Source organism: Natator depressus, chromosome 3 (genome assembly GCF_965152275.1).
Source record: "Natator depressus isolate rNatDep1 chromosome 3, rNatDep2.hap1, whole genome shotgun sequence".
Taxonomy (NCBI): Eukaryota; Metazoa; Chordata; order Testudines; family Cheloniidae; genus Natator; species Natator depressus.
The window spans coordinates 53,013,915-53,034,154 of record NC_134236.1 but is presented as its reverse complement, the minus strand read 5'-3'; the positions used below and the strand labels follow the sequence as shown (position 1 = coordinate 53,034,154).

At 42.8% G+C, this 20,240-nt stretch overlaps 1 protein-coding gene and 1 non-coding gene across 2 annotated transcripts in view; both read left to right on the top strand.

Annotated features, from left to right (window-relative positions):
• Window positions 1-20,240, top strand: part of LOC141984481 (protein eyes shut homolog) — a 785,366-nt gene that overhangs the window by 626,332 nt on the left and 138,794 nt on the right. The gene's annotated exons all lie outside the window — the stretch shown is intronic.
• Window positions 1,894-1,966, top strand: TRNAV-GAC (transfer RNA valine (anticodon GAC)). Its single transcript has one exon. It is a non-coding gene; the product is annotated as a tRNA-Val (tRNA).

Below are 20,240 nucleotides of genomic sequence, written 5' to 3'. Positions count from 1 at the left end.
CCTTTCTCCAGCCTGGCCTCACTCTAGGTCTCCCGGGTGAGTTCCCCCAAAGCCAGGCCTGTCTCTCTCTCCAGCCAGAGAGAGTCTCCCTGAGCTTCTGGCTCCCAGCCTTTATAAGGGCCAGCTAGGCCTTGATTGGGGCATGGCCCAATTGTGACTACTTCCCCACTCACCCCAGCTTCTAGCCCACAGCCCTCTCCAAGGGCTTGCTTTTCAGCCTTTCAGGGCAAGAGCGGGTGACCACCCCGCTACACACACACCCCTCAAAACCCCCACTCCAGGGGGAACAAGGGCCTCTCAGTCTGCGCTCCCCAAAGTTAGCCCTCCAGGGCCGCCCCTCCAGACTCTCACATTTTCTTTCTGCAGCCTGCCAGGCTCGGGACATCTCCCTAACCTGTGTCTCTGCCCTCTGGTGGGCCCGTTCCATGGCATTGAGCCGTGCCCATAGATCTGGGTCCTCCAGTCCCCCCTCACTCAGGGTCTGAGTCCCCAGGGTTTCCCGCTTGCCCCCCACCTGGGTCCCAGCCTCCCACTGGGCCCACGTGGTCTGGGTCTCCTCCTCGGTGACTAACCCCGTGACAGTCTGGGTTCCCGGCTCCCACAGGGATCCCTCCATCCCGGTTGCTGCTTCTGTCAGTTTTGGCCCTTCCGGCCGCACAGGCACCTCCTCCGGCCTCTCCTCAGTTCTCCTGATGGGGCAGTGCCTTTTTATATGCCCAGGTGCAGGCAGCCCAGCAGGCATCCCGCCTCCATGCTGCCCCGGGCCTTGGCATCTTTTCTTCGTCCCTCGCCGGGCCAACCCTCCCTGGGTTGCCCAGGGCCATGTTCCTTGGGGTGGGGCACTCCCACTCTAGGTGTCCCCTTTGCCCGCAGGCCCAACATGCCCACAGCCACCTGGGTTCCCTCACCCAGCAGGCTGCTTGAGGGATTGGCTGTCGTTCCATTTCGGGGTGAGGTACCCTGCCTCCAGCCCTGTAGGGACAGTCCAGTCTTAGGTGTCCTGTCTGACCACAGGCGTAGCAAGCCCTTACCATGGGCCTCCTGGCCCACGCCCTCCACTGTCTCTTTCAAATTCCTGTCCAAGGAGTGTCTGCAGGGCCTGCTGCTCCCTCACCAGATGGTAAACCTGCTCTTGGAGGGCCCCCAACATCTCCCACAGTCCCTGTTGGGTCCCCTGAAGTCCCTGCAGCTTTTCCGTCCCATTCTGCTGGGCTGATGCCCCCAGAGCCTACCCAGGGATGACACCTGGGGCCTCCACATAGTACACCTCCATGTACGTGGGATCCATCATCCCCTGTTTCTCCAGCAGCAGTTCTGTCACTTGTGATGTGGCACATTCCACTTAGCCCCTTGTTCTGCCCCTTGCTTCAGGAGCAGACCACTCGTGCCCGCATTCTCCACCACTTGTAAGCACTCAGACTCACCCGGCAGCTCCTCCTGCTGGTCATCCTTGGGAATTAGCTAGATTTCCAGCCCAGAGCGCCCTCTGCAGGCTGGTGATCCACCTTACCACTGGCCCCAGTCCCTCCCAGGATCTGGTCCTCTTGCCTTGTGTGCTGCCCCCTGGCAGTACCCCCAATCCCTGGGTGTCCCCACCCTGGGGAACCCTCACCCACTATCCCCACATCACCTCAGTCAGGCCTGTCTCCATCTAGCCCTGCACCCTGGGGTGGACTACAGTGTAAAAGCCAATCACAGGCAACAAGGGGTTTGGACTGGCTGCCTTTACCCACCCTCAGGCTGCCCCTCTGCAACCCCAATACCTATATGGGCCTGGACCAGGCCCTGCAGCCTGGGGAGTTGCTGGCCTAGGGCTTTCCAGCTCCTGAGGCCTTTCCCCAGCCTTGCCTCACTCTAGGTCCCCCGGGTGAGTTCCCCCACAGCCAGGCCTGGGTTTCTGTAGTGTAGTGGTTATCACGTTTGCCTGACACGCGGAAGGGCCCTGGTTCGTAACCAGGCAGAAACATGCATCTCACCTCCTTTCGGAGGGGAGGGATAGCTCAGCAGTTTGAGCATTGGCCTGCTAAACCCAGGGGTGTGAGTTCAATCCTTGAGGGGGCCATTTAGTGATCTGGGGTAAAAATTGGAGATTGGTCCTGCTTTGAGCAAGGGGGTTGGACTAGATGACCTCCTGAGGTGCCTTCCAACCCTGATAGTCTATGATTCTCTCTCCAGCCAGAGAGAGTCTCCCTGAGCATCGAGCTCCCAGCCTTTATAAGGGCCAGCTGGGCCCTGATTGGGGCATGGCCCAGCTGTGGCTACTTCCCCACTCAGCCCAGCTTCTAGCCCCCAGCGCGGCTTTTCAGCCCTTCAGGGCAAGAGCTGGTGCCCACCCTACTACAGGGGAAATGGAAGATGTGATATATCTTGACATTAGTAGGGCTTTTGATACTGGCTCACATGACCTGCTCATAAACAAACTAGGGAAGTACAACCTAGATGGAGCTACTATACCATGGGTGCATAACTGGTTGGAAAACCATTCCCAGAGAGTAGCTATGAGTAGTTCAGTCAAGCTGTAAGGGCATAACAAGTGGGGTCCCACAGGGATCAGTTCTGGGTCTGGTTCTGTTCAATATCTTCATCAGTTATTTCAATAATGGCATAGAGAGTACACTTATAAAATCTGTGGATGATACTAAGCTGGGAGGAGTTGCAAGTGCTTTGGAGGTTAGGATTAAATTCAAAATGAACTCGACAAACTAGAGAAATGGTCTGAAGTAAATAGGATGAAATTCAATAAGGACAAATGCAAAGAAGGAACAATCAGTTGCACACATACAAAATGGGAAATGACTGCCTAGGAAGGAGTCCTGTGAAAAGGATCTGAAGTACTGTGAAAAGGATCACAAGCTAAATATAAGTCAACAGTACAACACTGTGGCAAAAAAGCAAACATCATTCTGGTATGTATTAGCAGGAGTGTTGTAAGCAAGACATGAAAAGTAATTTTTCTGCTCTACTCCACGCTGATTAAGCTTCAAATAGAGTACGGTGTCCAGTTCTGCGTGCCACATTTTAGGAAATATATGGACAAATTGGAGAAAATCCAGAGAACAAAAAAAAATCATTAAAAGTCTAGAAAACATGACCTCTGAGGGAAAATTGAAAAAAATTGGGTTTGTTTAGTCTGAAGAAGAGAAGACTGAGGGGACATAAGTTTTCAAATACAAAAAAGGTTGTTACAAGGAGTAGAGAGAAAAATTGTTCTCCTTAACGTCTGAGGAGAAGACAAGAAGCAATGGACTTAACTTGCAGCAAGGGCAGCTTAGGTTGGACATTAGGAAAAAAATCCTAACTGTCAGGGTAGTTAAGCACTGGAATAAATTGCGAGAAAGGTTGTGGAATCACCATCATTGTCTAATCTGCTCTTAATCTCCAAAGAGCTGTCAGGAATGGTCTAGATAATACTTAGTCCTGTCATGAGGGCAGGGGACTGGACTAGATGACCTCTCAAGGTCCCTTTCAGTCCTATGTTTCTATAATGCATGAAGTATCTATAGAGCAATTTATAACTCAAGGAATTAGTAAGTAACTTTACCTTTTTTTTAAAAAAAAGTTGCATTTGTGTCTGGTTCTTCTGTGGGTAAACAGTGGGGAATGGGACTGTAATCCTAATCCAGATCCCACTGAAGTCTGAGTGCTCATCCTTGTGTGTCTGACCACCTCCATGGTGAGAAAGAGAAATTGTTTCTCCTATGGACCAGTGCTCTTATGACAGTGGTTTTCAGCCTCTGGTTCATGGATCCAGAGGGGTCTGCAGTCCATGTCTAAGATTTCCAAAGTGGTCTGCACTAGGTTTCAAAACTTTAGGGGTTTGAAAATGGAAAAAAAAAAGTTGAAATGCATTGTTTTATGACATTTTAGCTGTATTGATATTTCAGTATTGCTGGTGGTGCATTTTTTTCAGTATAGGTATTTCTGTATACTATATATTTTTTTTTAACCTGGTACTAGTGCCTTTTAGCTTTTCAGGATTTAGAATGTCACAATTTTGTCAGCAGCTTTTGTGTCACTGTGGACACTCCATTAAGATTGAATTGTTATATTTTGACATTTCAGGTTGATTTTACCTTGTAAATTGCAATGCTTATGGCTATATTTTATTACGTTTTTCACGGTGGATAAACAAAAATGTCATGCCTCATTTTGCTATACAGTATTTTTGTTGTGTTCACTCACAAAATACAGCTATGAGTACAAAAAAATCTGCCTGATTTAACAGTCCGAAACACTAAGGTCATGTGCATGAAAGGATAATAATTTAAAGCAGCAGTTTGGAGGAAAAACAAATACACACAATATGTAAATTTCACACAAATACATTTTAATGGTTTCTTAGGTGTGGTTCCAATAAAGTAGCAGCATATTCTCAAAATAAAGGGAGAAAATAAATTGTATATGCAGGATGTGATCTCTCAAGTTAGATAATCAGTCATGCCTGGTTTTGAAATAAAGCAGAAGCATTCTTAAATAAAAGGACTCTAGGTGCTAATGTAAAATGATTTATGAACAATAGGGATTGAAATACGGAGCCCTTGCCTCATTTTTCTCCCATCTTTGGAATTTTTTATACTTTGAAGCAAATTTGACAAGCATGTGTACACAGCACAACTTTATTTAATTATTCCCTTTGGGCCTGATCCAAAGCCCACTGATATCAACAGCAGTCTTTCCATTAGTTTGCAGAAGTCAGTTCGTTAGTTTAGAAGCTTAGTGGAAAATCCCTGTAAAAAAAAAATAGACTGTTCAGATATGGACTTCCAAATATGGTCCAGACTGTCCAGATATGGACTTCCAAAAGTCCATAACTCAAAACCAAAATTCTCCTGAACATTCAAAGGCACATCTCCTTGCTGAGGACTATTTCAAATAATAGCTTTCTCCCACCAGCTCTTCTACTGTGAAGCTACTAAAATAAAAAGCTTGCCAAAGCTTTTTTTCAAAAGGCGAAAACTTAATTTATCCTTCTGCTTTAAAATAGCTACATGTTTTTCCTTTTTAATTTCAATAAAAATCTTACTTTTTGTACTGAAATAAAGCATGGAAAATTTCATTGATGGTTTCAAAAAGTGTAAAGAAATCACCACAAGTGCTATAATGGAAAGAAGAACTACAAGGATGATTTGTAGTCCACAAAACATGACTTGCAATGAGAGACTAAAGGATCTCAATCTATTTAATTATTAAAGAGAAGACTAGAGATGACTTGATTACTATGTTTAAGTACCTACATGGAGAATAAAATAATTTAAGACAATTTTAACAATGAGGGTATTTAACCACAAAAGTGAATTACCAAGTAACATGGTAAATCAATTGTTTCGAGTCTTTAAAACAAGATTTGGATGTCCTATTGAAAAATATGATAGTGAAAATACAAGTTATTGGACTAGATGCAATAATCCTTGTGTGAAATTTTAGGGCCTGGGTTAATCAAGTCATACTCAATATTCATAACAGTTCCTTGTGATCTTTAAAATCTATGAACCATAATTAGAGCAATTGTATCACAGGCCATCTGATTATATATATAAAATTATTAAATTCTTTTGAGATTTTACCTAAAACTCATATTAATAATACCTAATCCTTATATAGCTTGTTTCATCAGTAGATCTCAAAGGGCTTCACAAAGGAAGTCAGTATCATTATTACCATTTTACTGATGGGGAAATTGAGGCACAGAGTAGTGAAGTGCTTGCCCAAGGTCACCCTGCAGGCTAGTGGCAGAGCCAGGAATAAAACCCAGGTCTTCTGAGTGCTGGTTTAGTGTTTTATCTAGGCCATGTTCCCTTTTGTAAAAGCTGATGCAAAGTAATGCACTTTGGAAAACATTATCCCAACTATATATATTCAACATGATGGGATCTAAATTAGCTGTTACTACTCAAGAAAGATTTTGGAGTAGTAAATATTTCTGAACTCATCTGCTGAATGTGCACAGGCAGTTAAAAAAGCTAACAATGTTAGGAAACCATTAGGAAAGGGATAGATAAGAAGATGGAAAATATCATAATGCCACCATAAAAATCCATGGTATGCCCATCCCTTGAATACAGTGTACAGTTAGTTTTGTTCACCAAATCTCAGAAAAGATATTAGAATTGGAAAAAGTACAGAGAAGAGCAACAAAAATGATTAAGGAACGGGTTCCATATGAGGAGAGATTAAAAAAAATTGGGGCTTTTCAGCTTGGAAAAGTGAATTAAGGGTTTTATAAAGGTCTATAAAATCAGCAGTGCTGAAGTCCCTGGGTTTCAAACATTGTTGTGGCTGTAATACGTCCATGCCCATAAGCAATCTCCACTCCAACTGTTTAAAGTACTTAGGAAGGGTCATTCTCCGTCTTTGGTATCACGTAAGCACCAGAAAAAAATCTAACACCTGATGAAAAGCAGTCTTCCTCTTTGACAGCTTAAATCAACATTAAACCATAGGCGCCAACTTTCTAATGTGCTCGGGGCCTGCCTCAGGCCCTGCCCCACACCACCCCTTCCCCCAAGACCCCACCCCACCTCTTCCTGCTCCCACTCCACCCCCGTTCTGCCTCTTCCAGCCCCATTCCACCCCCTCCCCCCAGTGTACCCCACCCTCGCTGCCGCCCTCTCCTCCAGTGCCACCTACACTCAGCAGAACAGCTGATCTGTGGTGGGTGGGAAACATTGGGGGGCAAACGGTAGCTACTGATCAGCAGGGCTGCTGGTGGGCAGGAGATGCTGGGGAGAAGTGGGAGGTGCTGATAGAGGAGTGGATGCAGCAGCTGTTTTCAGTGGGTGGTTCAGTCCTGGAGTACCCACAGAGTCAGCACCTATGCATTAGACTCTCACAGAAGGAAGCTGGGTAGCAATCAGAGCAGCTATAGTGCAGCACTGACTGGTACTGCTTTCAAGCAATGATGAGCGGTTGATTGTCACCTCATGTGTTAGTCCTCAGACCAACTCTATTAATTGAACCTTTGGCAGCACTGACTTCCTCGGTGATGCATGTCACTTCATCAAAACCAGAGTCATGCGCCAACACCAGAGACCTTCTGTCTGTGTCTCTATTGGACTCTCTGCTAATGAAGGAAGAGACAGTGGCTCTCCACCTCCCAACTATTACAATTTTCCCAACACCCAGCTACTACCTGGCATTTTCCCAATCTGGTGGTATTTTGGGGATGAGTCCTGAGATGACTCTTACAGTGCTGTGAACATTGGCACATTAGAACAAAAAAGGAAAGGGTCACCTTACCGAATCTCCACCCTGGGTGGGGCATGGTTCACTTCTGGCTCCTTGGTGTGGAGTCATATTGGGAGTCTCAGCTGGCTTTTGATAGCCACCACTGGGATGGTTCTCTGCCTCCCTGGTTGCTGGCCTCTGCAGGGCTGAAAGTATTTGAACACCACACTAGATTCCACAGCAGTTCAGAGTCTCCTTTTGTGGGAACTAGGAGATAAGCAGAGATTCCATAAGCTATTCTGCTTCTCCCTCCGCTCCAGACTCAAACAACTCAAAAGTGAAATTAAAACTAGTCCATTAGCCTTTGAGTCAGGCTGTCCCTTTGTGCTGAGCAGCCTTGACTCTCCATTGGCTAAGCTAACTGTCTGTATAAATCATCCCATCAAAAGCCTCCCTAATGGTGTTTGTAGGTGTTTCCAGTTTATTCTGTCCCTTCTCTGAACTCTAAGACGGCTGAAAAATGGTGTCTGGAGGCTCTGGGTCCATTGTTATTGCAGACAATCTGTGAGGTCCAAGAGGCTCATTTCAGCATTCTAGGAGCTGACAAACTATAAAGAGTATTGTAAGAAGGTTGCAAGCTTCCCATTCCTCAGTGTGCAGAACAAGATCTCGGTGCCATGATCCTTACTGTAGCCGATTGAAACAGGTTGCTGTGGGCCTGAGCTCCAGTACCTTATCAAATGCAGCAATGGCCTTTTCAGAATCCTTGGCGACTTCCTCCATTCAAGTTGGTGGCCCATTAAACTCTTAACTCTCTCAATGGGCCATAGAAGAAGCTTGTCCCCACCTGGTGAGCCTTCTTGTGGATGCATTACCCAGAATATGGGTAATGGCTACTCTTGTGAATCAAAGCAAGTAAGGGCATGTGATTTGCTCATGTGACCCTGGACTCCATCTTGTGCCTGTAATTTTCCACAAACTATAACAGAGCATCCCATATACATGGGAGAAATATAAAGGACCCTGGAAGCATCTCCATTTTGCCTCTTTCCTGCTCTAATCTCTGGAGTATGGATTTACACTAAACAGAGCTTATTGCCTATGAACTGAGGACTTTCCAATCTTTTGGAAGTGACCAGAGACTGTACAATCTAGCAGTCTAACATCACTGCTCCAAACATGATCCAAAAACTTTGCAATGATTGTTTCTTTTCTCTTACTAAAATATTGGCAACAGTTTTGATTGATTATTGGGTAAAATCTGAGTTATATATTGACCTTGGTATGTGCCTAATCTTTTGAGATCAGAAGAACACTTTGATGAAATTGGTTTTCAATAAACCCTCATCATTAAGTCTAGTGTCTGAGTGGTGAAATAAGTCCTGGAATGCCTAAGGAAACTGCATTGTTGACTTCTTGTTAGCCAGGGTGGTGAGACAGAAGTTTACTTCTGTTATAGGGTTGGTGTATCTTACGATAGAATAACCACTAGTTTCAGGGTAAGTCTGCCCTATTTCTCACCAGTTTGTCCTGAATCTGGTATTCTCAGCTGCAACACACTGAGGCACAGTGACAAAAGGCCATTGTGATCATATAGTCTGACTGCCTGTATAACACAGGGTGTAGGACTTCTGTGGATTCATTCTTGCTTGAACTAGCATATCTTTTAGAAAAAAAAATCTAATCTGGATTTTAAAGTGTCATGTGATGGAGAATCCTTGTAAATCATTCCAGTGGTTGTTTACCCCATTCTCATGACCCCCAAGTCTTTTTCAGAGTCACTGCTTCCCAGGTTAGTGTTATAATAAGTATGGGCTGCATTCTTTGTTCCTAGACATAACATTACATTTGGCCATACTGAAACACACAGTGCTGGCTTTTGTACAGTTTACCAAGGAATACAGATTGTTCTGTATCAGTGATATATCATCTTCATTATTTACCAGTCTCCCAATATTTGCATCATGTTCAAACTTATCAGTAACATTTTTTTTCCTTCCAGATGATTGATAAATATCATAGAATTATAGAATATCAGGGTTGGAAGGGACCTCAGGAGGTCATCTAGTCCAACCCCCTGCTCAAAGCAGGACCGATCCCCAACTAAATCATCCCAGCCAGGGCTTTGTCAAGCCTGACCTTAAAAACTTCTAAGGAAGGAGATTCTACCACTTCCCTAGGTAACGCATTCCAGTGTTTCACCACCCTCATAGTGAAAAAGTTTTTCCTAATATCCAACCTAAATCTCCCCCCACTGCAACTTGAGACCATTACTCCTTGTTCTGTCATCTGCTACCACTGAGAACAGTCTAGAGCCATCCTCTTTGGAACCCCCTTTCAGTAGTTGAAAGCAGCTATCAAATCCCCCCTCATTCTTTTCTTCTGAAGACTAAACATCCCCAGTTCCCTCAGCCTCTCCTCATAAGTCATGTGTTCCAGTCCCCTAATCATTTTTGTTGCCCTCCGCTGGACTCTTTCCAATTTTTCCACATCCTTCTTGTAGTGTGGGGCCCAAAACTGGACACAGTACTCCAGATGAGGCCTCACCAATGTTGAATAGAGGGGAACGATCACGTCCCTCGATCTGCTGGCAATGCCCCTACTTATACCTCCCAAAATACCATTGGCCTTATTGGCAACAAAGGCACACTGTTGACTCATATCCAGCTTCTCGTCCACTGTAACCCCTAGGTCCTTTTCTGCAGAACTGCTGCTTAGCCAGTCGGTCCCCACCCCATAGCAGTGCATTGGATTCTTCCTTCCTAAGTGCAGGACTCTGCACTTGTCCTTGCACTTGTCCTTGTTGAACCTCATCAGATTTCTTTTGGCCCAATCCTCCGATTTGTCTAGGTCTCTCTGGACCCTATCCCTACCCTCCATCGTATTTACCTCTCCCCCCAGCTTAGTGTCAGCTGCGAACCTGCTGAGGGTGCAATTAATCCCGTCATCCAGATCATTAATAAGGATGTTGAAGAAAACCAGCCCCAGGACCAACCCCTGGGGCACTTTGCTTGATACCGGCTGCCAACTAGACATCGAGCTGAGTTGATAACTACCCATTGAGCACAACGATATAGCCAGCTTTCTGTCCACTTTATAGTCCATTCCTCTAATCTAATCTAATTTTTTAACTTGGTGGCAAGAATACTGTGGGAGACCGTATCTGAAGCTTTGCTAAAGTTCCATGATTTTGCCAGGGACTGAAGTGAAGCTGATCAGTCTGTAGTTCCCTGTCGTTCTCTTTTTTCCCCCCCTTTTTTAAATGTGGGCACTATATTTGCCTTTTTCCAGTCGTCCGGGACCTCACCCAATTGCCATGAGTTTTCAAAGATAATGGCCAATGGCTCTGCAATCACATCAGCCAACTCCCTCAGCACCCTTTGATGCATTAGATGTGGACCGATGGACTTGTGCATGTCCAGCTTTTCTAAATAGTTCTTAATCTGTTCTTTCACCACCGAGGGCTGTTCACCTACTCCCCATGCTGTGGTTGCCCAGTGCAGCAGTCTGGGAGCTGCCCTTGTCTGTGAAGGCCGAGGCAAGAAAGCATTGAGTACTTCAGCTTTTTCCACATCTGACACTATGTTGCCTCCCCCATGCAGTAAGGGTCCCACACTTTCCTTGACCACCTTCTTGTTGCTAACATACCTGTAGAAATCCTTTTTGTTACTCTTCACATCCCTTGCTAGCTGCAACTCCAGTTGTGCCTTAGCCTTCCTGATTATACCCCTGCATGCTGTAGCAGTATTTTTATACTGTAGAAATTTCCACTTCTTGTAAGCTTCCTTTTTGAGTTTAAGCTCACTGAAAATTTCACTGTTAAGCCAAGCAGGTCGCCTGCCATATTTGCTATTCTTTCTGCACTTCAGGATGGTTTGTTCCTGCGTCCTCAATAAGGTTTCTTTAAAATACAGCCAACTCTCCTGGACTCCTTGTCCCCCCATATTAGCATTACATCAGTGCTATTATCTTTACCTACCAAAACTTACAATCTTGTAAAAAAGTCATCTATAAAACCATGTCAACTGGCATTAACTATATTACGTCATATCAGCTCGTATTGACAGGGATCCATGTCAGGATAGCAGGCCTATATAATTACCCAAGTCATCTTGTTAACCTTTTACAAATACTGAAAAAAACATTTAGCTTTCTTCTAGTCTCCTATTGTTCCAAGAGTTATTGAAAATCAACATGAACGGTCTAGCAAGCTCCTTGGCCAGCTTTTTAAAAATGTTTGAATGCTAAATATCACAACCTGCTGATTTAAAAATGTCTAACTTTATTAGCTGTTTAGTATCCTCCTGAGTTATGATTGGAATGGAAAGAATTTCATCGCCATCCTCTGAGAAGATCTGGCTTTTTCCCAAATACAGAACAGAAATATTCATTCAATATTTCTGACTGCTCCACATTATTATTGACAGTTCTATCATTTCAGTCTAGTAATGGATCAACAATTTGGATTGCTTCTGATCCTAATATACTTTAAAAGGTACTTCTTATTGACCTTAATTCTTTAGGCCATGTATTTTTCCTTGTGTTATTTTACTCCCTTACTAATTTCTACAAATCCTAGCTTCTAATTTATATTCATTTCAATCTACTGCACATTTTTTTCATTTGCTTTATATATCTATCCATCAATCCATCCTCCAAGCCAGGTTGTTGTTTTTTTTTAACCAGTGTAGCCTTTTTACTCAATTGTGGAATTGTTGCTTTTTGAGCAGATAGTAAATTGTTTTTAAACAGTTCCCAATTTTCATTCACATTATTCTCTTTAAATTCTTTCTCCCAGCTGATTTGGCTCATAATTGTTTTCTGCTTTGTGAAATTGGCTCTTTTAAAGTACCCAATTTTACTAGACTGATTTGCAAAGCAACAGATATTCTTGACAAACATGTTCATTACAGCTGTATTTGAGAGGAAAAATAAACCCTCTAATATATTAATAGTATTCATTATGTTTTTCTATTTGTTTTTTCTTTAATCTGTACAGTACATTTATGTACTCTATGTGCACACTAACCTCAATGTATTTAAAGTTTTAGTTCTACAAAGTGCCATTAGTAATTTTCCATTACTTTGGAAAACTAGATATTTCAACTCGTTTATTCCTGATAACCTCTTTTTAACAGAATTTCATAATGTTTGCTTTCAGGAATGTTCATCTGTTAAAGTAGGTTCTCCCAGCATTTATTATAGCTGCATAGTACTGTATGGTTCATAAATCTAATTCATGGCACACTTTAAAATTCATAAAGCTCTATAAAGGCAGTTTAAAATAGTAATAGTCTAGGATCAGGGGAATGAGGGTAAATTTGATAATAGAGAGATGGATGGTCTGAATAAACTCTGTGTTTTTGTGTAGTCTATATTTATCTTTTTGAACACTCTCTCTCATTCTGTATTAAGATAATTCTCCCCAAGTGTATGAAGTTCTTTTATTCACATACTTATTTCAGTCATCCAGGCAATATGGAATTACACTGAATTTCCTGCTTACAAAAATGAAAGCTGGAAATGTCAAAACAACAACAAAAAAAGAGAACCATAATTGAGTGATTGTGCTTTCTTTTTAATTTAAGCACTATATTTGGGGGGGATTATAATGTTACAGTCCTCTGCTTCAGTCTTTAAAATATATATAAAAAGGGGAGTTCTATATTAAACCAGTCATTTTGATCACAGACTGAGTTTGAGAATCTGTGTGATTGTCTCCTGTATCTCTTGAGAGTTTTTTTAACTACAGCAATAAGCCTATAATAACATTAAAATGTTTTTTTGAAATTTACTCCACAAAGCATAACTTGTATCTATTCATTCATAAGATGATGCACGCTTTTACCTTTACATGTAAACACTCAATATCGTTTGACATATAAAATAAACTGATTAGTTCTCCAGTGGGCAGGTATCATCCTTTAGACATAATTAGGATATTATGGCAGGCTTTGTACCTTGTTGACCCCTTAAGTCAGGGTGGCGGAGGTAACCCCACCTCTCTATGCCTACATCCATTTTCTACCCCCCCCCCCAGTAGTCAGCACAGTGTGGCCCAATGGCCAGGGTCAGTCTATTGTCTCTTCCCAAGTGGGGTAATGCAGTCTAGCTGCCAGAGTTCATTCAATGTGCCTCTAGGGCAGTGTGGCCCAATGGCCAGAGTCTGCCTAATTCTCCTCCTCTACTGGGATAGCATGGCCTAATAGCCAGAGTCAATACAGCCACCTTTGAAGGCAAAACAGGGGGCCTAGTGACTGGGGGCCATAACAAGGGGGTAGCAGCCCTTGGTAGGGGGGCCCAGGCCCACCCAACTCCACCAGGCCCCAACCCAGGACCCTGACCGCAGCAGAGCAGCCCACTAAGGGATCAGTGAGGAATCCTACCAAAACACACTGACCTCATAAGGGTGGAAGGTACCACACTCTCACCCTCACCGGGTCACTTCCTACTGGCTCTCCTGCAGCAGTAGTCCATTTGGTATCAGGGTCTCCAGGCTCCTTAGCACCAGATACTTCCTGGGGTTCTGGTAGCGGCAGGCCTCTGGTCCAGGTTTCTGACTCTTCAGCTCTCACAGGTAAGGGATGTAACAGCTCCTAGGCTGGAGCCCCTGCCAAGTGTCCTTCCTCCTCAGCAGTCAGCCCTGACTGAACAGCTCTGCAGGCTTATACCTGACTTCCAGGTGGAGCATGCCCAGCAGAGTCTCAGGGGTGGGGCTTCCTCTGCTAGGAGGGAAGGATTAACCCCCTCCATATCAGTGCGGGGATGATCCACCCCGTCACAAATACATTAGAAATAGATTGGATATAATATTTCACAAACCATACTTTCTGCTTGAATATGCTCTTTACATACTTAAAGTGAGCTGTAATTGTAAAATTGTAATCTGTCCTACTAAAAACTGGACATAGAACTCTGATGCTAACAAAATAGTATGAATACTACTGTAACCATGCCTTCTTGGTGTGGCACCCTGTCCCCTGTCTAGTGGCTATGAGCCCTGCTAGAGATATGCGAGTCTGCTACAGCTTTAGCAAAGGGTCACATGGTTTTCAGCTCATGCAGTAGAGGGCTCATGCATTTAACTCCATAGGTTCTAGGTTCGATTCTGCCCACTGACAACTGGGATCTGTTACACTACTTCACACTGATGTGTCATTGTATGAAGTTTTTTATTCTTCCATTAATAGGGATATAGTCAGTGGATCCTGACTCAAACACAGCAACAGGTGTTCCCTTACTTGATTGAAAGCAGGAATTTACACTAAGACCAATTTAAACAAAAACAGATATAGCTTGTCACATTTTTCACATACAGTAAAAGCTGTTTTATCCAGCATGTTGGGGGAATGCGGGTGGTGCTGGTAAGTGAAATATGCCAGTTAACTAAGAGGGAGAGAGTTTGGGTGGCGGGAGGGAGTTTGGGGCTGGGGGTTGGGGAGTGGGAGAAAGTGCAGAGTTTGGGAGGGAGTTTGGGTGCTGGAGGTGGCTTGGGGGAGGGGGTTGGAGTATGGAAGGGGGCTCGGGGTGCCGGATTCGGGGGGCGCTCACCTTTGGCTGCTCCCAGCAGGTGGCGACCTGTCCTGTTTTTTGTTTTGTTTTTTACACATGTGACTTTACGATTTACACCCATGTTACAGCAGAGGCTTTCAGCTACTAGAGATGCAGTAGGAGAAAGGAAGCCAGTGGTTAAGGAAGCAGGCACTAATGCTGTCTGTGTAATCCAGGCTTGATATCAAAGCCTTACTAAGTTATTTTCTTGTTTATTATTTGGACTTCCTCCAGTGTTTATATCTTTAGCTTTGTAGTGGCTATGAAAGATGAGTGATTCACATCACTGGAAAATAGTCTTCTAGTCACAGCAAAAGAGACAAGTATTAGGTTCCTACTTTGTTTCAACAGTGTGCTTTGCCATTTACTTGTAAAGGCACCTCCATGAATTAACAGTTGTTCATTCTTAATGACAGTTCAGTCCTCCAATGTCCAGTGAGATTTTTTTTGTGAAATGGATATTTTTCTATTAGCAACTACCCTGAGATCACCATTTATTTCAAAGAGTAGTCAAATAATTACAACCTTCAGTTACTGTTAGCATGGGCAGGGTTCAAAATAGTGTTGAAGAACATTGTGATGTCCCATAAAAAATTCCCAGGACCAGTAAGCATCTCTATCACATATCCTAGATTTTGGATCTATAAAGTTTTGGAATAGCCTTCCAAGGGAAGCAGTGGGGGCAAAAGATCTATCTGGCTTTAAGATTAAACTCGATAAGTTTATGGAGGAGATGGTATGATGGGATAACATGGTTTTGGTGATTAAATATTCATAAATAGGCCCAATGGCCTGTGATGGGCTATTAGATGGGGTGAGATCCGAGTTACCCAGGAAAGAATTTTCTGTAGTATCTGGCTGATCAGTCTTGCCCATATGCTCAGGGTTTAGCTGATCGCCATATTTGGGGTCGGGAAGGAATTTTCCTCCAGGGCAGATTGGAAGAGGCCCTGGAGGTTTTTCGCCTTCCTCTGTAGCATGGGGCATGGGTCACTTGCTGGAGGATTCTCTGCTCCTTGAAGTCTTTAAACTATGATTTGACGACTTCAATAGCACAGATATAGGTGTGAGGTTTTTTTTGTAGGCGTGGTGGGTGAAATTCCGTGGCCTGCGTTGTGCAGGAGGTCAGACTAGATGATTATAATGGTCCCTTCTGACCTAAATATCTATGAATCTATGAATTACATTTCTATCTTGGACTCACTTTTTATTTGTAATATACTTTGGAAAGATTAGGTATCTCAATCTTTTTTTTTTCTTTTTAAATAGTAAACAGGTGGTCTTCATTCTGTATTCTGAGGCCAGCAATCTTGAACTGATTTATCTCTCAGCATATGAAGTATTGTTGGGGCAGTAAGTGAATGCAGTGGAAATGGCTCCTCAGCCTGTTAAATATCAGCCTATTATTTTAAAGACTTGTTAAAAGCTTTATAGATATATTTCACAATTCAGTGGATTTATACTTTCCCCTAGAGGAGTTCATTCCCCCAAACACTCACAAATTGCTCATTGGCTCATTCTTACATTTGGCAGCTCTGTATTTTCCAGTTGCATGATCCATTAACTCTATAGTGCACTGCCATATTTAAATATCTAGGATTCATCCCATGTTACCACTTAGTAAAGAAGATATGATGAAATTAGCATGTTAAGAAATAAGCAACTGATAACATTTGACCTCACCTAAAACAAAATGAAGGTCTCCTTATTCATATGGACATCAGTTTAAAAATGTCAGATAGGGTACATTTTGTGTGTGAAAATAAATGTTAAGATGATAGAATCTTGAAACTGTGTAAAAGTGATTTGATTTCTGTTACATATCTTTCTAGCATTCTGCATGATTGAACCATAATCATTTTTGGAGATTTCAAAGTGACAGTAAATCTAACACAAAACAATATCAATTTTTTGCTAGTAAAGAGCTCTCTTCTTGATTTGGCTAACAGATTATTTTAGTGGGTTGCAAGGAGTACGTTGCTGCATAGATGACATTTTAATAAGTGGCAAGAATGTAAGTGAACACCATAAAACTCTAGATGCAATCTTATACAGATTGGAGAACTATAATCTGGAGTATGCAAGAGTGTTCTAGCACTTTGTGGAGTATATGGTAGAGGTGAGTGACTTCTTATCCTTTCTGATTTGGACAAAACACCCAATCTTGCCTGCATCACCAAATCCATGATTTAATACCAACAACAACCCTATTTTAGTTAAGCCAATTAGTACAAACTAATCAATCAAAGATAGAATAAAAAGTATCTCAGAAAAAGACAAACAATGAAGAAAAGAAGAGGTAGTGTAGCAGTCTCAGTCCTCTCTACCCTAAAACGTTTGAATTTATTGATATGGTCTCTCAGACGAAGGATGAAAGGAAGCTAGGATTCTTAGTAGAGTAAAGACTTTGACACCCTGCATACATGCTAAAGGAAAAAAAGATCTTCTGACCTATTTACAAGACATAGTTGGAATAGACGGCAAAGTACCACAATAGCTCTATTCACTCCTCTATAGCAAGACCCAAAGAGTGTTAATGGGCAACTGGTGCTTTTACTCCAAAATTCTTGCTGCTGGAGTCCAACAGCAATCTATCATATCTTCCATACTCTTAAGCATCTAACTAAGGTCTCTTGGAAGTGTGGTAAGATGCCACAGACACAGCTGTATATATTCTTTCCTATAGATATTACCACAACACATTGTAGTCTGTGTACCCAGATGCGATAAACACCTAGATAAAGAACAGCTACCTCAGACTCAGCCTTGGCAAGACATAAATGATGTTATTTGGAAATGGGAAACACTAAAGAACTGTCTGGGTGGCTGATCTTTCTTTCCATCAAAGTGTCTCCTTCGTTGACAAAAACAATGTGAAGTTTCAGGGTCCTTTTTCTCTTGGCAATTAGTCCAGAAAACTTGTCTTATAAGAGATGAAAAATGCTTTCTTGCACACCAAGCTTGCTAGGAAATGTTACTCCTTCATCGCAAATGAGGATTTGGTCACAATGGTCCATGCATTCATCACCACCAAACTGAACTACTGTAACTCCTATCTCCAGGGCTGCAGATGGAAGCAATGTGGATGTCTAACTCTTGCAAAATGTGTCATCAGGATTTCTACTATGAACACTTCACTCCTAAGGTTCAGTCCCTCTGTAGCTCCCGCTCTGCTTCCTTTGCCATTTCCAGGCTTCAGTTCTGATCTTCAAGGCCAGCCATGGGTCAGGACTCAGATGATACTACTACTACTGCTACTGCAATGACGAGTCACCCCAATGTTGAGGATGGTATCAGAAACCGCAGTTTTTACTAATGGGCGCTCACATGGCTCCATAGAGCAATTTGGGAAGAATAACATTTATCACACTGATGACAGAGCCCTTTGCCTGGTTGTGTTGATTGAGCTGCATGCTGTTGTCATAGCTGGTGCTGTGCTACCAGCTGTGCAACACCGTTCTTCTCAAAGTCATGGGCACCCACCCTTGAGGCTCTGCACAATACAATGTGGTGAGTTGCCAGTTGCTTGAAAAATGAGTCAGAAATATTCCTCGTGTGCAGATGTTGTTAATCTTTGAAGCATTTCAACTACCCTCCATGCTTATGTCTGCCAGAGCTTAACTGGAAGTATAGAATTTGTTTTGATAGACTGGTCTCAAGCATACAATTAGATGGCTCGTCCATCTCAGATGGGCACAAATCAAATGAGCTTCGATACCTCACACCAGATTTTTCCAAGACTACTGTGTTGGACACTTGATTCTGGCATTTGATGCTGAGCAGTTATCGTAAGGGTTGCAAACAGAAACTGCCAAGGTTTTTAATGTGCTACTGATGATAGCCAATAGAGTTTTGGCTGAACACAGATTCTGTGTTGCTTCTAGATTTGGTGATAAGGGCAGCCATACGACCACCAATATAGCTTCACTACATCTGGAACTGGCAACTCACAAATCCAAGGATGAATCACCACGTTCTGGATAGAGCCAGAGAAAATTGTTCCGAGTTGAAGGGATTTGACGTTGGAACAAACTAATTGGAAGTGGCCAGCCTCACCTGTGGTCTGACCATTTTCAGTGGACAGTGCAAAACTCTCCTCTTATAAAGATTTCCTCCCATAACCAGATCAATGGAGTAAGTGGAGAAGAAAATAAGATGAGTGGGGGGACACATGGCAAGCCTTCCATACCAGATCAGGAATATTATATTATATTATATTTTATATTATATTATATTTATTATGTTTCCTATAGACTTCACCATGCAGTGTTCATTTACTTTGGAAGTACTTAGATAGTGTTGGGTGCTACAAAAATCCTGTAGTAGAGCCCAAGTACCAAAAATAAGGATAGGAATAAGACAGGAAGGCAAGAAACATATAGGTCCATATTTGTTTTTATTGTTATTTTACTATATTAATTTGTATACCAACTCCAATCTAATTCTAAGACTCTGCAGAGAGAGAACAAACAATGACTGGATTAATCACATAAATAGTGTCCAAGAATATTATTTTTAAATGAAGTATAATACAGTTGTCATTTACATTCTGTAGCACTTTATATCTTCAAAGCATTTACAGTAATCTGCTAATCTTCATAACCTCCTGTCAAGTAGTTATATATTTTCATGATTTAACAGATAGAAAAATGGAGACAGATAAAAATTAGGAGATTTGCCCAACAGCAGTCAGCAAATAAGTGACTGAGCTGGGATCAGAATTCAGAATTGCTTAATTTCATGAGTAATTAACTAGCGCACCCTGCCTCTTCATTTAGGAATAATTTTAAGGACACACAAGAAGTTAGGAGAGTGCAAGGAATCTTTCCTCATTTCTTCAGAGGGACTAGACACAGTTGCAGTCTCTACTCCATAACTCCAGAAGCACAAACCACCTCAAAGACAGAGCAGTATAGAGGGGTCATGACTAGGTCTCTACTTCTCTTCTGCCCTGGCATACAGAGCTGGCCAAGAACCATGAAGGCATGCTCAAGGATTCTGAAGTGATTTTTCCAGTAACACCTCAGGCACAATCCCTCCCAGATCCCCCTCTGGAGCAGTATGGCTCTAGAACACTGTGGCACAGGTACCTCTTAGTGCCAACTGGCAGAAGAGTGCACAGGGTTACAGAGGTCTTCTGGGTCTGGTCTTCTAGTTCATCAAAGGGTGTCATGTAAGGTCTCAACTGAAAGCCTGTCACATTAATCACCAGAATCCTTGTGAAATATATGTGTGGATGGTATGTAAGGAGGGGTGTGTGTGTGGGTATACTGAAAATTATGCTCTTTAGGTCTGTGAGTTGGGATGGGTCACTGAAGTTGATAAAGTTCTTACAGGCAGAGGATGCTTGTAGAATCACAGAAGTGTAGGACTGGAAGGGACCTCAATAGGTCATCAAGTTTAGGTCCCCTGCACTCAAGGCAGGACTAAGTAATATGTGCATGTCTAGCTACATGTAAATTGAGTAATGTGTAATTCACAATGAATGCCTATTTGCAGTCTGAGGAAAATGCTAATCAAGAGAT